The sequence below is a fragment of the Bubalus kerabau genome, chromosome 15 (assembly GCF_029407905.1).
Source record: "Bubalus kerabau isolate K-KA32 ecotype Philippines breed swamp buffalo chromosome 15, PCC_UOA_SB_1v2, whole genome shotgun sequence".
Classification (NCBI taxonomy): domain Eukaryota; kingdom Metazoa; phylum Chordata; class Mammalia; order Artiodactyla; family Bovidae; genus Bubalus; species Bubalus kerabau.
In genome coordinates, this window is record NC_073638.1 from 43,033,578 (window position 1) to 43,051,079 (window position 17,502).

General features: G+C 39.4%; 1 pseudogene; it reads left to right on the forward strand.

Annotated features, from left to right (window-relative positions):
- The first annotated feature begins 12,164 nt into the window (after positions 1-12,164).
- Positions 12,165-12,832, forward strand: LOC129628965 (COMM domain-containing protein 8-like; annotated as a pseudogene).
- Positions 12,833-17,502: the final 4,670 nt, after the last annotated feature.

Consider the following 17,502-nt stretch of genomic DNA (forward strand, 5'->3'; position numbering starts at 1 on the left):
TACACACCCAGTCAAGTTTGAGCAGCACTGCAATAAAGGGAAAGAACAAGCGACTTCTCTGGTGGTCCAGCGGCTAAGACTCTGTACTCCCAATCCAGGGAACCCAGGTTTGATCCTTGGTCAGGGAACTAGATCCCACATGCTGCAACTAAGAGTTAGCATGCCGCAAGTGAAAGATTCACACGCCACAATTAAGATGCTGCGTGCCCCAACTAAGACCTGGCGCAGCCAATAAATTTTTTTTAAAAAAGGGAAAGAACAAAGAGACCTGAGGGTGTTTATAAGGGAATAATTAAATGGCAGACTAGAGAGTCTAAACTGGAAAAGAAAGGAAGTCAAGGCATGAGGGACTGACCAATAATGATAAAGTAATGGGGATCAATGGCTTAGAATATAATGTAAACAACCATAGTATGGTATATTCATTTTCTATTGCTGCCATTACACAATACCACAAACTAAGTGGCTTGGAAGGTTTCCTTGGAGGCTCTGTGGTAAAGAACCCGCCTGCCAATAATGAGGCACGTGTTGGATCTCTGGGTCAGGAAGATCCTGGAGAAGGAAATGGCAACCCACTCCAGTATTCTGGCCTGGGAAATCCAAGCTCCTATGCAGAGGAGTCTGGCAGGCTACAATCCAGGGGGTCATGAAGAGTCAGACACTACTTAGCAACTAAACAACAATAAAGTGGCTTGAAATAGCACCCACTGATTATCTCATAGTTCTGTGGGTCAGAAGTACCAGGACAACACGGCTCAGCTGGGTCCTCTACTCAAAGTATCAAAAAGGCTGAAATCAATGTGTTGGTTGGACTGCATTCCTCACAGGAGATTCTAAGGAAAAAATCTGCTGAGATTATATAGGTTGCTGACTAAATTTAGTTCCTTGAGGTAGGAGGTATGCAAGGCAAAATAGGAAAACTTTTGAAGTCACCTCCTCCCGCAGGCACACAACTATTTACAGAGCAACTATCTATGAGAACATGCTGACGATCAGAAGAAAAGATTCTTCACCACTAAAGATACAAAGTGGTGGGCTTCCCTGGTGGCTCAGATGGTAAAGAATCTGCCTGCAATGCAGGAGACCTGGGTTCAATCCCTGGGTCAGGAAGATCCCTTGGAGAAGGAAATGGCAACCCACCCCAGTATTCTTGCCTGGAGAATTCCATGGACAGAGGAGCCTGGCAGACTGCAGTCCATGGAGTCCATGGAAAGAGTTGGACATGACTGAGCAGCTAACACTTTCACTTTCTTTCCAAGATATAAAGAAGGAACTATGATGAGATAGGTAGGAGGGGTGGAGGCACAGTATAGTCAAGACCCACGCCCCCAGGGAAGTGACCCACAAAGGAAAGGATCATCACAATTGCAGAGGTTCTCCCCAGGGAGTGAAAGGTCCAAGCCACATATCAGGCTCCAGAGGTCCTGCACCAGAAAGATGCAAGGCTTGTGTACAAAGAACCAGAGAACCGTGGGCACCAGAAACTCTGTTCTCAAAGGGCACATGCAAATTCTCACAAGATTCAAGCTCCCGGGCAGAGGCAATAATTTTAAAGGATCTTGAATCAGATCCACTTGCTAACCTCGGAGAGCCTCCTGGAGAGGCAGGAGGCAACTGGAACTCCCCCTGGGGACACAGATTCTGACCACCACCAATTCTGGGAGATTGTTCTATCATGCAGACACTAGTCTGGCAAGTGATTTTTTTGGTGTACTCTCTCTAGTTTATTAGCCCTGTGAAATTACCCACCCACCAGCTGGCCAGCACCAGTCCTAGGGACTGCCCCCCGGCCCCCAAGACCACATAGCCTGCCCCACCAGGTCCTACTTCCACTGTCAGAAGGCTGGCATCAGCCCCAGGCCACCCCAGGCCATTCAGCCAGTCACACAGGACTCATCCCTCCTAACACTGAGATTATACAGCCCACACAGGGGGTACCCCTAGAGCATTCAGTTCTGGTGACCAGAGGGGAGTGTGCTGCTGGGCACCCTAGGACGTCTACATAAGGACAGTTCACCAAGAATGGAAAATGTTACCAACCTACCCAATACATAGAAATAAACACAGAGAATCAGGAATAAGTTTCAAACTAAGGAATAAAATAAAATTCTAGAAGAACTAAGTGAAATGGAGATAAGCCATCTGGGTAGATAAAGAATTCAAGATAATGATCATAAAGATGCTCAGTGAACATGATGAGAAGTATAACAAAGATTCAGAAAACATAAAGGAACAAACAAAACTGAATAAAAAATACACTAGAAAAAATCAATAGTAGATTAGATGACACAGTGAGATAGATCAACAAACTAGAAGAGGAGTAGAAATTACCCACGCCAAAAAGAAAATAAAAAATTTTTTTTAATGAGGCTAGTTTAAGAGACCTCTGAGACAACATCAAGTGTATGAACATTTGCTTTCAGGATTCCCAGAAGAAGAGAGAAAGGGGGCAGAGAATTTATTTGAAGAAATAATACCTGGAAATTTTCTTAACCTAGGGAAGAAAACAGGTCCAGGAAGTCCCAAACAAGATGAGCCCAAAAAGGTCACCAAGTCACATTATAACTAAAATGGCAAAAATTAAAGATAAAGAAAGAATTTTTAAAGCAGCAAGAGAAAAAGCAGCTAGTTACATAAGAACTATCATAAAACTATCAGCTGACTTTTCAACAGAAACTTTGCAGGCCAGAAGGGAGCTGCCTGACATATTCAAAGTGATGAAAGATAAAAACTTCAACAAGAATACTCTAGCCAGCAAGGCTATCATTCAGATTTGCAGGAGAGATAAAAGAATTTTACAGACAAGCAAAAGCTACAAGAGTTCAGCAGCACTTAACTGGCTTCACAAGAAATATAAAAAGGACTTCTCTAAGCAGAAAAGATCACAAACAGAATTATGAAAATTACAAAAGGAAAAATCTCATTGGAAAAGGTAATTATACAGTAAAGTTAGTAGATCAAAACTTACAAAGCTAGTAGGAAGGTTAAAAGATAAAAGTAGTAAAATCACCTATATCCACAATAAGCAATTAGAGGAAAAGATACGCAAAACAAAAATATATAAAATATGATGTCAAAACAGGAGGGTATAAAATGCAGGGTTGTTAGAATGTGCTCAAACTTAGATTACCAACTTAAAATAATCATGTATATTTAAAGGTGGTTATATATTAGTATGAACCTCATGGTAACCATAAAACAAAAACTTATGACAGATACACATACACAAAAGAGAATGGAATCCAAACATAACGCTAAAGATGGTCATCAAATCAGAAGAGAGGAGAGCGAAAGAAGGAACAAAAAAGAACTATGAAAACAATCAGAAAACAATTAACAAAATGTCAGTAAGTACATAACCTTTAACTATATGGATCACAACAGACTTTGAAAAATTCTTAAATAGATGGGAATACCAGACCACCTTACCTGTCTCCTGAGAAATCTATATGCAGGTCAAGAAGCAACAGTTAAAATTGCACATGGAACAAAGGACTGGTTCAAAACTGGGAAAGGAGTACAGCAAGACTGAATACTGTCACCCTACTTATTTAATTTATATGCAGAGCACATCATGTGAAATGCTGGGCTGGATGAATCACAAGCTAAAATCAAGATTGCTGGGAGAAATATCAATAACCTCAGGCGAGGTTATATGCAGACAACACCACCCTAATGGCAGAAAGTGAAGAAGAACTAAAGAGCCTCTTGATGAAGGTGAAAGAAGAGAGTGAAAAAGTTGGCTTAAAACTCAACATTCAAAAACTAAGATCATGGCATCCAGTCCCATAACTTCATGGCAAACAGAAGGGGAAAATGTAGAAGCAGTGACAGATTTTATTTTCTTGGGCTCCAAAATCACTGGACAGTGACTACATCCATGAAATTTAAAGATGCTTGCTCCTCAGAAGGAAAGCTATGATAAACCTAGGCAGTGTATTAAAAAGCAGAGACATCACTTTGCCAACAAAGATCTATCTAATCAAAGCTATGTTTTTTCTAGTAGTCATGTACAGATGTGAGAGTTGGACCATAAAGAAGGCTGAGTGCCAAAGAAATGATGCTTTCCATTTGCACTGCTAGAGAAGATTCTTGAGAGTCCCTTGGACTGAAAGGAGATCAAACCAGTCAATCCTAGGAAATCAACCCTGAATATTCATTGGAAGGACAGTTGCTAAAGCTGAGGTTTCCATACTTTGACCACCTGATGAGAAGAGCCAATTCATTGGAAAAGACCCTGATGCTGGGAAAGTTTGAAGGCAAAAAGGGGACAGCAGAGGATGAGATGGTTAGATAGCATCACCAACTCAATGGACATGAATTTGAGCAAACTCTAGAAAATAGTAGAGGACAGAGGAGCCTGGCATGCTACAGTCCATGGGGTCACAGAGTTGGACATAAGATAGTGACTGAACAACAACCACCACATACCTATCAATAATTACTTTACGTGTAAATGAACTATATACTCCAGTCAAAAGACATAGTGTGACCAGATAGATAAAACACAAGACGATATACATATTGCCTACAAAAGACTCACTTCAGATCTAAAAACACACACAGAAAGAAAGTGAGATGATTGGGTAAAGATATTCCATGCAAATAGAAACAAAACAAAAAATCTACAATAGCAATACTTAAACAAAATAAATTTTAAAACAAAGACTATAACAAGAGACAAAGAAGCACATTATTTTATGATAAAGGGATAGATCCAAGAAGAAGACACAACCATTGTAAATACATATGTGGCCAACATAGGTGCACCAAATATATACAGCAAATATCAATAAGAATAAAGGGAAATTTTGACACTAACATAGTAATAATAGGAGACTTTAACATCCCACTTACATCAATAGATTATCCACAAAGAAAATTATTAAGGAAACTGTCACTGTTTGCAGATGATATAATACTATATATAGAAAATTCTAGATGCCACCAAAAAACTTTAGAACTAATAAATGAATTCAGTAACATAGCAGGATACAAAATTAACATACAGAAATAAGTTACATTTCTGTACAATAACAAGATCTAAGAAAGACAAATTAATAAAACAATCCTATTTACAATTGCATCAGAAAGAATAAAATACCTAAGAATAAATCTAATCAAGGAGGTAAAAGATCTATACTTGGAAGACTGTAAGACACTGATGAAAAAAATCAAGGATGACATAAACAAATGGAAAAATATACTATGTTCATGGATTGGAAAAATTATTATTATTAAAATGACTATACTTAGACCAATACTTAGAGCATACTCTCTAAGGCAATATATAGATTTAATGTAATTCCTATCAAAATACCAATGGCATTTTTCACAGAACTAGAACAAATAATTATAAAATCTGTATGGAAACACAAAAGGCCCCAAAGGGCCAAAACAACCTTGAGAAAGAGGAACAAAGCTGGTGGTATCATGCTCCCTGCTTTCAAACTATACTACAAAACTACAGTCATCAAAACAGTGTGATTCTGACATAAAAACAGACATATAGATCAACGGAACAAAATAGAGAGCCCAAATACAAACTCACACTTACACGGGCAGTTAATCTACAACAATCCCAGGGGGCGCTAGTGGTAAGGAATCTGAATACCAATGTAGGAGACCTAAGAGATGCAGGTTTGGTCCATGGGTTGGAAAGACCCTCTGTAGAAGGAAATGGCAACCCATTCCAGCATTTTTGCCTGGAAAATTCCAAGGACAGAGGAGACTGGCAGGCTACAGTCTGTGGGGTCACAAGGAGTTGGACATGACTGAAGCAACTTAGCACAGCACAATATATGACAAAGGAGGCAGGAATATACAATGGGGGAGAGACAGTTTCTTCAATAAATGTTGCTGGGAAAACTGGACAGCTACATGTAAAAGTATCAAACTGGACTACTTATACCATGCACAAAAATAAATTCAAAATGAATCAAACATTTAAATATAAGAACTGAAACTTTTATAAAACTCAGAGAAGAAAATACAACCAATATATTCTTTGACATAAATAGTAGCAATAATTTTTCAGATATCTTGCCTCCAATAAGAGAAACAAAAGCAAAGATAAATGAGATTATATCAAACTAAAAAGCTTGTATACTGAGAAGGAAATGATCAACAAAATTAAAAGACAGAGGGAATTCCCTGGTAGTCCAGAGGTTAGGATTCTGCGCTTTCACTGCCATGGCCCTGGGTTCAATTCCTGGTCAGGAAACTAAGATTCTGCAAACCACATGGCACAGCCAGAAATAAAAAATGAAAAGACAGACTCTTGAATGGGAAAACATACTTGCAAATGATATATCCTATAATGGATTCATATCCAACGTAAAGAACTCCTGCAATTCAATATAGATAAAACCAAACAACCCAATTAAAAAATGGACAGGGGCTTCCCTGGTGGCTCAGTAGTGAAGAATCCACTTGCCAGTGCAGGAGATACAGGCTTGAGCCCTGTTCTGGGAAGATCCCACATGCCTTGGAGCAACTAAGCCCATGCAACACAACTATTGAGCCTGTGCTCTGGAGCCAGCAAGTCGCAACCACTGAGTCCACGTGCCCTACAGCCTGTGCTCCACAAGAAAAGCCACTGCAATGAGAAGCCCAAGCACCACAACTAGAAAGTGGCCCCCATCTCTGCAACTAGAGAAAAGCCCTCACAGCAACAAAAAACCAGCACAGCCAAAAGAAAAAGAAAAAAAAAAAGCAGAGGACCTGAACATTTCTCCAAAGAAGACCTACAGATGGCTGACAGACACATGTGAAGATGCTCTAATCATCAGGGAAATGCAAATAAAAGCTATGAAGTATCACTTCACGCCTTTCAGAATGGCTACTGTCAAAAAGATAACAAGTGTTGGTGAGGATGCTGAGAAAAGGCGGACTGCTGGTAGGAATATAAACTGGTGCTGCTGCTGCTGCTAAGTCACTTCAGTCGTGTCCGACTCTGTGCGACCCCACAGACAGCAGCCCACCAGGCTCCCCCATCCCTGGGATTCTCCAGGCAAGAACACTGGAGTGGGTTGCCATTTCCTTCTCCAATGCACGAAAGTGAAAAGTGAAAGTGAAGACGCTCAATCGTGTCCGATTGTAGCGACCCCATGGACTGCAGCCTACCAGGCTCCTCCATCCATGGGATTTTCCAGGCAAAAGTACTGGAGTGGGGTGCCACTGCCTTCTCCGATAAACTGGTACAGTCCTATGGAAAACAGTATGATGTTTCCTTAAAAAATTAAAAATAGAACTACTATGCATGTGTGCTAAGTCACTTCAATCATGTCCAACTCTTTGCAACCCCATGAACTGTAGCCCACCAGGCTCTTCTGTCCATGGGATTCTCCAGGCAAGAATACTGGAGTGGGTTACCATGCCTTCTCCCATAGATTCTTCCTGACCAGGGATCAATCTCTAGTCTCTTACATCTCCTGCACTGGCAGGCGGTTCTTTACCACGAGCACCACCTGGAAAGCCCAGAACTACCATACAAGACAGCAATTCCATCTCTGGGTATTTTTTTCAAAGAAAACAAAAACACTAATTTGAAACGATATGTGTACCCTTATGTTCACTGCAGCCTTATTAACAATAATCAACATAATGAAAGCAACTTAAGTGTTCACTGATTGATAAGTAGATAAATAAGATGTGATATATATATATATATATATATATATATACACTCAACCATAAAAAAAGAATGAAACTTTCCCTCTGTGACAGCATAGATGGATCCAGAGGGTATTATGCTAAGTAAAATCTCAGACAGAGAAAGACAAATACCATATGAGTTCACTTATATGTAGAATCTAAACAACAAAACAAAGGAGTAAACATAAAACAGAAACAGACTCATAGACAGGAGAACACATTGGTTGTTGCCAGTGGCTAGGTGGGGGAGGGGTAGCATGAAATAGGTGAGGAAGATAAAGAGGCACAAACTTTCAGTTATAAGATAAACAGGTCATAGGGATGTAATATTCAGTGTGAATATCATCAATATTTTAATAACTTTGTAGAGTCTCACGGTAATTAGATTTATCATAGTGATCATCTTGTATAAAAATATCACATCACTATGCTCTACACCTGAAGCCGATATAATATTGTAAGTCAATTATACTTCAATGTTAAAAAAACAAACAAACACCTCAGGGACTTCCTGGTGGTCCAGTTAAGATTCCATGCTTCCACTGCAGGGGCCACAGATTCAATCCCTGGTCAGGAAAGTTCTGCATGCCACAGAGTGCAGCCAAAAAAACCAAAACAACAACAAACAACTCAGTTTCATATGGTTGAAGGATTCAGGTCCCCATTCCTTACTAGCTGTCAGGCAGGAGCCTCTATAACTTCTTAAAACTCCTGCATTCCTTTTGTTATGTTGTCTCTTCCATCCTCCAACCAACAACAGCACATGGAGTCCTCCTTAAATCTCAAATATTTCTGACTGCCCCTTTGGCCACATCTCTTCTGCTCTACACTTTTGGTTATAACTCTCTGACTCCACAGAAAGTTTTCTGCTTTTAGGGCCTCACATGATTAGGTTGGGCCCACCTAGACAAGCCAGGATAACCTACCTATCTTAAACGTCATACCTTTTCTACACCTGCAAAATCCATTTTTCCCTGTAAAGTAGAATATTCACAGGTTCCAGGATTAGAATGTGAACATTTCTGGGGGACCTCTATCCTGCCCACAACAGCATGGAGTAAGCAGAACAGTGAGCTGGAGAACTGGAAGGGGGAGATTTTGCAAGTGGTGAAGATTTTGGTGGTAAGATCTCAGGTGAATCCACAAGAGTAGTAAGGAATAGAAGAAATGTCATTGACGACAAGAAAGTCACAGAATTGAGGGACTTCCCTTATGTTCCAGTTGCTAAGACTCTGGGTTCTCAATGTAGGGGGTCACCCAAGTTCAAATGGTTGGGAAGCTATATCCCACATGCCACAAGTAAAAAGATCCTGCATGCCCCAATTAAAGGTCCCACGTCCCCACATATTGGGTCACAAATCAAATCTCAGTAAATTCAAGAAAACTGAAATCATATCAAGCATCTTTTCTGACCACAACGCTATGAGACTAGATATCAATTACAAAAAAAAAAAAAAAAAACTGTAAAAAACACAAACATATGGAGATTAAACAATACGTTTCTAAATAATGAACAGGTTACTGAAGAAATCAAAAGGGAAATCAAAATGTTCCTAGAAACAAATGACAACAAAAACATGACAACTCAAAACCTATGGGATGCAGCAAAAGCAGTTCTAAGAGCAAAGTTTATAGCAATACAATCCTACCTCAAGAAACAAGAAAACCATCGAACAGACAACCTAATGTTACACCTAAAACAACTAGAAAAAAAGAACAACAAAAAAAATCCCCAAAATTAGCAGAAGAAAAGAAATCATAAAGATCAGAGCAGAAATAAATGAAAGTAACAATAGTAAAGCTTAATAAAACTAAAAGATGGTGCTTTGAGAAGATAAACAAAATTGACAGATCTTTAGCCAGACTTACCAAGAAAAAAAGAAGAATCAAATCAACAAAATTAGAAATGAAATAGGAGAGGGTACAATAGACAATGCAGAGATACAAAGGATAATAAGAGACTATTATGAACAACTATATGGCAATAAAATGGATAACCTGGAAGAAATGGACAGATTAAATAGAAAAGTTCAATCTTCCAAGACTGAACCAGGAAGAAATAGAAATTATGAACAATCCAATTACAAGCACTGAAATCTGTGATCAAAAATCTCCCAAAAAACAAAAGCCCAGGACGAGATGGCTTCACAGGTGAATTCTATCAAACATTTAAAGAAGATCTACGGAGAAGGCAATGGCATCCCACGCCAGTCCTCTTGCCCAGAAAATCCCATGGGCAGAGGAGCCTGGTAGGCTGCAGTCCATGGGGTCATGAAGAGTCGAACATGACTGAGCGACTTCACTTTCACTTTCATGCATTGGAGAAGGCCATGGCAACCCACTCCAGTGTTCTTGCCTGGAGAATCCCAGGGACGGCGGAGCCTGGTGGGCTGCCGTCTATGGAGTCGCACAGAGTCGGACACGACTGAAGCGACTTAGCAGCAGCAGCAGCAGCAACTGGATCACCTCAGAAGGACTTAGAAAATAGTAGTGGTTGAGAAATGATTGATCCTGCCAACAATCTCACTTCTGGGTATACATCTAAAGAAAATAAAAACAGAATCTCAGAGAGAGGTCTGCAAAAAAATAAATAAATAAAAAAATAAAGAAGAGCTAATGCCTATCCTTCTAAAACTCTTTCAAAAAATCGCAGAGGAAGGAACACTTCCAAACTCATTCTATGAGGCCTGATACCAAAACCAGACAAAGACAACACAAAAAAAGAAAACTACAGTCCAATATCACTGATGAACATAAATGCAAAAATCCTCAACAAAATTCTAGCAAACAGAATTCAACAACACATTACAAAGTTCATACACCATGATCAAGTTGGGTTTATTCCAGGGATGCAAGGATTCTTCAATATACACAAGTCAATCAATGTGATATATCATAATAAAAAATTGAAAGATAAAAACCATAGGATACTCTCAAAAGATGCAGAAAAAGCCTTGGACAAAATTCAGCACCCATTTATGATTAAACCTCTTCCAAAAATGGGCACAGAAGGAACTTAACTCAACACAGTAAAGGCCATATATGATAAGCCCACAGCAAACATTATTCTCAATGGTGAAAAACTGAAAGCATTTCCCCTAAGTTCAGGAATAAGACAAGGGTGTCCACTCTTACTACTATTATTCAACATAGTTTTGGAAGTCCTAGCTACAGCAATCAGAGAAGAAAAAAAAATAAAAGGAATCCAGATCAGAAAAGAAGTAAAGCTCTCACTGTTTGCAGATGACATGATACTATACATAGAAAACCTAAATATACTATCAGAAAATTACTAGAGCTAACAAGTGAATTTAGCAAAGTCACAGGATACAAAATCAGTACACAGAAATCACTTGCATTCCCATATACTAAAAATGAAAAATCAGAAAGAGAAATTAAGGAATCAATCCCATTCACCACTGCAACAAAAAGAATAAAACATCTAGGAATAAACCTACCTAAGGAGACAAAAGAACTGTATACAGAAAATTTTAAGACACTGATGAAAGAAATCAAAGACGACATAAACAGATGGAGAGACATTCCATGTTTCTGGGTAGGAAGACTCAATATTGTGAAAATGACTATACTACCAAATGCAATATGCCAATTCAATGTGATCCCTATCAAATTACCAACTGCATTTTTCACAGAGATAGAACAAAATATTTCACAATTCATATGGAAACACAAAAGACCCTGAATAGCCAAAGCACTCTTGAGAAAGAAGAATGGAGCTGGAAGAATCAACAGTCCTGACTTCAGATTACACTACAAAGTTACTGTCATCAAGACAGTATGGTACTGGCACAAAAACATAAATACAGACGACTGGAACAAGATAGAAAGTCCAGAAATAAACCCATGCACCTATGGGTACCTTATTTTTGAAAAAGGAGGCAAGAATTTACAATGGGGCAAAAGCAGCCTCTTCAATAAGTAGTGCTGGGAAAACTTGGCAGCTACATATAAAAGAATGAAATTAGAACATTTCCTAACACCATACACAAAGATAAACTCAAAATGGATTAAAGACCTATGTAAGACCAGAAACTATAAAACTCTTAGAGGAAAACATAGGCAGAACACTCGATGACATAAATCAAAGCAATATCCTCTATGACCCACCTCCCAGAATAATGGAAATAAAAACAAAAGTAAACAAATGCGACCTGATTAAACTTAAAAGCTTTTGCACAGCAAAGGAAACTATAAGCAAGGTGAAAAGACAACCCTCAGAATGGGAGAAAATAATAGCAAATCGAACAACTGACAAAGGATTAATTTCCAAAATATACAAGCAGCTCATACAACTCAATACCAGAAAAACAAACAACCCAATCAAAAAGTGGGTTGACAGACATTTTTCCAAAGAAAACACAGATGGCTAACAAACACATGAAAAGATGCTCAGCATCACTCATTATTAGAGAGATGTGAATCAAAACACCAGTCAGAATGGACAACATCAAAAAGTCTACAAACAGAGCCCCTAGCTTCTCACAGGGATGGACCTGGAAGAAGGGACACCCTTGTGGCAGCTGCAGAAGCTTCCCACAGAGCAGGGCCTGCAGCTTCTTCACAAAATAATTGATGGCACTTGTGGCCGAACTTATCCTCTCTACCAGGATTATCACAGGGTTTGGGATTCAGCAGAATGGATGCGTGTTCTAGAGGACATTACCACCTTTTTCAAAGCTGTAGTTGGTATAAATTTATCTGACGAAGAGATATCTCAGCAGTTAAAGCAGCTGAATTCATCTCATCAAGAAGCTATCATGAAATGCTTAAAAAGTAGGAAAGATGAAATCAAGCAGACTCTGTTGGAAGAAATAGTTGATATTTCCTCTGCACAGCTACATGATTTTGATGGAAGTTAAAGCTTGCACTTCCTAGTGACAAGATTGCTATATTACAAATGCCACTTTTAAACCTTCATCTAGATGTAAAAGAAAATGATGAAGTCAAGCCATATTCTTTTGAAATGAGTAAAGAAGAGCTGAAGAATCTAATAAATTCCTGGGAAGCAGCTAATAAGGTGGTCCTGCAGTTGAAATAACTGGAAATGATGAATAGCAACATTATCAGATTCCACTGATACAACTGATACATAAAGAGAATACCATATGTTCAGAAAATCTGAATGGCCAGTTGAGAAAGCAGCAGTGTTGAGATTACAAAGACAATAATTTATCAACTTCCCTGCTGCTGCTGCTGCTGCTGCTAAGTCACTTCAGTCGTGTCCGACTCTGTGCGACCCCATAGATGGCAGCCCACCAGGCTCCCCCGTCCCTGGGATTCTCCAGGCGAGAACACTGGAGTGGGTTGCCATTTCCTTCTCCAATGCATGAAAGTGAAAAGTGAAAGTGAAGTCCCTGAGTTGTGTCCGACTCTTCCCAACCCCATGGACTGCAGTCTACCAGGCTCCTCTGTCTGTGGGATTTTCCAGGCAGGAGTACTGGAGTAGGGTGCCATTGTCTTCTCTGCAACTTCCCTGAGGAAAAGGAAATTATATGGTTGACAGGAAATGCATAAAAACACGAAAGATGAAAAGGCTGTAAACACAGTTTATATTTTCATAATGACTGGTTTGCTTCATTTATTAAATATTTGAGTAATTTTTATAGATACAGTATTATGGAAAGTTAAAAACAGGCTCTAAAGTAATGTAAACATACAAGCACAAATATACTTGAATATTGTTTAAAGAACTATGTGAATAGTAAGGATGCTTATTATGGATATATATGCTGGTTAATTTGTGATTTTTTTAAAAATAATTTTTAAAGTATGTATAAGTTGCATGTAACATAGGAGATTCCACATTTTTCTCATATGTCAAAGGAAAAGTTTTAAAATGTAAAATTTTATGGAGGAGTTCTCCAGGCTTGAACAAGAAGGAAAAAAAACTAAATCTGGGTGAACAATTTTGAGTTTTGAATTCTAGGAACTCAAATCTTATACTCAAGCATAATAAAAGTGAAAATAACACTATTACTTACTTTTGCATTTCTGTGTCTGTTCAGGAGACCATGCTCCAATAAAAAGAATATGTGCCATCGTATAGTGTATACCTTACTATTCAGGTATCAGCTAAGATTACATAGGTCCCTATTTGTGGTAAATTCTTAATTTGTTGTAAACTTAATAAAGTTCTGGATGTTAACAACTTCTTGGGAAGTAAACCATTTTTAATTTCAGTGACCTTTAAAAACAAGCATTCTGAGCAAATAAAAATATATTATCTTTTTTAAAAAAAGTCTACAAACAATAAATGCTAGAGAGGGTGTGGAGAAAAGGGAACCTTCTTGCACTGTTGGTAGGAGTGTAAATTGACACAGCCACTATGGAAGATGGTATGAAGATTCCTTAAAAAACTAGGAATAAAACCATGATATGACCCAGCAATCCCACTCCTAGGCATATACCCTGAGGAAACCAAAATTGAAAAAGACATATGTACCCCAATGTTCATTGCAGCACTATTCACAATAGCTAAAACATGGAAGCAACCTAGATGTCTATCAACAGATGAATGGATAAAGAAGTTGTGGTACATACACACAATGAAATATTACTCAGCCATAAAAAGGGACACATTTGAGCCAGTTCTAATGAGGTGAATGAACCTAGAGCCTATTATACAGAGGGAAGTAAGTCAGAAAGAAAGATAAGTATCATATACTAAAGCATGTATATGGAATCTAGAAAGATGGTACCAAAGAATTCATTTGTAGGGGAGCAATGGAGAAACAGACATAAAGAGCAGACTTACGGACACAGGAAGGGGGAGGAAAGGGTGAGATGTATGGAGAGAGTAACATGGAAACTTATATTACCAAATGTAAAATAGATAGCCAATGGGAATTTGCTGTATGTCTCAGAGAACTCAAACAGGAGCTCTATATCAACCTAGAGGGGTGGGATGGGAAGGAGACGGGAGGGAGGTTCAAGAGGGAGGGGACATATGTATACCTATGGCTAATTCATGTTGAGGTTTGACAGAAAACAACAAAATACTGTAAAGCAATTATCCTTCAATTAAAAATAAATAAATTTACAAAATAAAAATAAAGATCCCATGTCCCACAACAAAGATCGAAGATCCCTGTGTGCCACAACTAAGACCTGACTCAGCCAAACAAATAAATAAACAGAATTGAGGCCTGGGTGTTGGATGCTGGAGTCACTGAGAGTAATTATGTAGGAGGGATGGAGGCAAATGCTGTAAGCCCAGAACTCATGTTCCCATTAGAAGGCTTTAGCATCACTGAAGCCATTAGAATTACTTAAGGAACACTGTAAACATGAATGTTCTGGAGTTATACTCTAGCAATTCTGTATCATAATCTTTGGGGGGTAGGACCCATGCTTCTGATGATAATTAGATTAGGAGCTACCACCACAGGCAATAAGAAGCCATTCAAAATTTTAGCTGGGAAGCCGAGGATCAGAACTGTACTTTCAGATAATGGTCTTTAAACTAGGCTCTCAACAGCTATGCAGGAATGGACAGTTTAAGGACATCAGTTTAAGGGGATCTTTGGCTTCCATCACTACGAACAAAGCTAGTGGAAGTGATGGAATTCCAGTTGAGCTATTCCAAATCCTGAAAGATGATGCTGTGAAAGTGCTGCACTCAATATGCCAGCAAATTTGGAAAACTCAGCAGTGGCCACAGGACTGGACAAGGTCAGTTTTCATTCCAATCCCAAAGAAAGGCAATGCCAAAGAATGCTCAAACTACTGCACAATTGCACTCATCTCACACGCTAGTAAAGTAATGCTCAAAATTCTCCAAGCCAGGCTTCAGCAATATGTGAACCGTGAACTTCCTGATGTTCAAGCTGGCTTTAGAAAAGGCAGAGGAACCAGAGATCAAATTGCCAACATCCTCTGGATCATGGAAAAAGCAAGACAGTTCCAGAAAAACATCTATTTCTGCTTTATTGACTATGCCAAAGCCTTTGACTGTGTGGATCACAATCAACTGTGGAAAATTCTGAAAGAGATGGGAATACCAGAACACCTGATCTGCCTCTTGAGAAATCTGTATGCAGGTCAGGAAGCAAGTTAGAACTGGACATGGAACAACAGACTGGTTCCAAATAGGAAAAGGAGTACGTCTAGACTGTATATTGTCACCCTGTTTATTTAACTTATATGCAGAGTACATCATGAGAAACGCTGGACTGGAAGAAACACAAGCTGGAAACAAGATTGTTGGGAGAAATATCAATAACCTCAGATATGCAGATGACACCACCCTTATGGCAGAAAGTGAAGAGGAACTCAAAAGCCTCTTGATGAAAGTGAAAGTGGAGAGTGAAAAAGTTGGCTTAAAGCTCAACATTCAGAAAACAAAGATCATGGCATCCGGTCCCACCACTTCATGGGAAATAGATGGGGAAACAGTGGAAACAGTGTCATACTTTATTTTTCTGGGCTCCAAAATCAATGCAGATGGTGACTGCAGCCATGAAATTAAAAGATGCTTACTCCTTGGAAGGAAAGTTATGAGCAACCTAGATAGCATATTGAAAAGCAGAGACATTACTTTGCCAACAAAGGTCCGTCTAGTCAAGGCTATGGTTTTTCCTGTGGTCATGTATGGATGTGAGAGCTGGACTGTGAAGAAGGCTGAGCACCGAAGAATTGATGCTTTTGAACTGTGGTGTTGGAGAAGACTCTTGAGAGTCCCTTGGACTGCAAGGAGATCCAACCAGTCCATTCTGAAGGAGATCAGCCCTGGGATTTCTTTGGAAGGAAAGATGCTAAAGCTGAAACTCCAGTACTTTGGCCACCTCATGCGAAGACTTGACTCATTGGAAAAGACTCTGATGCTGGGAGGGATTGGGGGCAGGAGGAGAAGGGGATGACAGAGGATGAGATGGCTGGATGGCATCACTGACTCGATGGACATGAGTCTGAGTGAACTCCGGGAGTTGGTGATGGATAGGGAGGCCTGGCGTGCTGCAATTCATGGGGTCGCAAAGAGTCGGACACGACTGAGCGACTGATCTGATCTGATCTTGGCTTCCATATGCACTGTTGCCTCTAACTGATGTAAGGATGCACCTTCCATGTACACTATCATGCCTATTGTCTATCCCCACTAGAGCTTTCACAACTGTTCTTCTCTTTATGAAAAAAAAAAAAAAGTGCATCACCCACGCATCCTAAGAGAGTCAGACACCTAAAAAAGTCATCTCTTTAAAGAGGTCACCCAGAGTAGGCTTCACTCTTGCCATCTCCTGCTTCACCACTTCTAATTTACCTTGATTCATAGACCTAACATTCCAGGTTCCTATGTAATATTGTTCTTTACAGCGTCAGACTTTACTTCCATCACCAGTCACATCCACACCAGGGCATTGTTTTTGCTTTGGCTCCATCTCTTCATTCTTTCTGGAGTTATTTCTCCACTGATCTACAGTAGCATATTGGGCACCTACCAACTAGGGCAGTTCATCTTTCAGTGTCATATCTTTTTGCCTTTTCATACTGTTCATGGGGTTCTCAAGGCAAGAATACTGAAGTGATTTGCCATTCCCTTCTCCAGTGGACCACGTTTTGTCAGAACGCTCCACCATGACCTGTCCATCTTTGGCAGCCCTACACGGCAGGGCTCATAGTTTCATTGGGTTAGACAAGGCTGTGGTTCATATGATCAGATTGATTAGTTTTCTGTGATTGTGGATTTTCATTCTGTCTGAATCAGTGAATTAATATGGACTGGAATGGGCAAATTTAATTCAGATGACCATTATATCTACTACTGTGGGCAAGAATCCCTTAGAAGAAATGGAATAGCCCTCATAGTCAACAAAAGAGTCTGAAATGCAG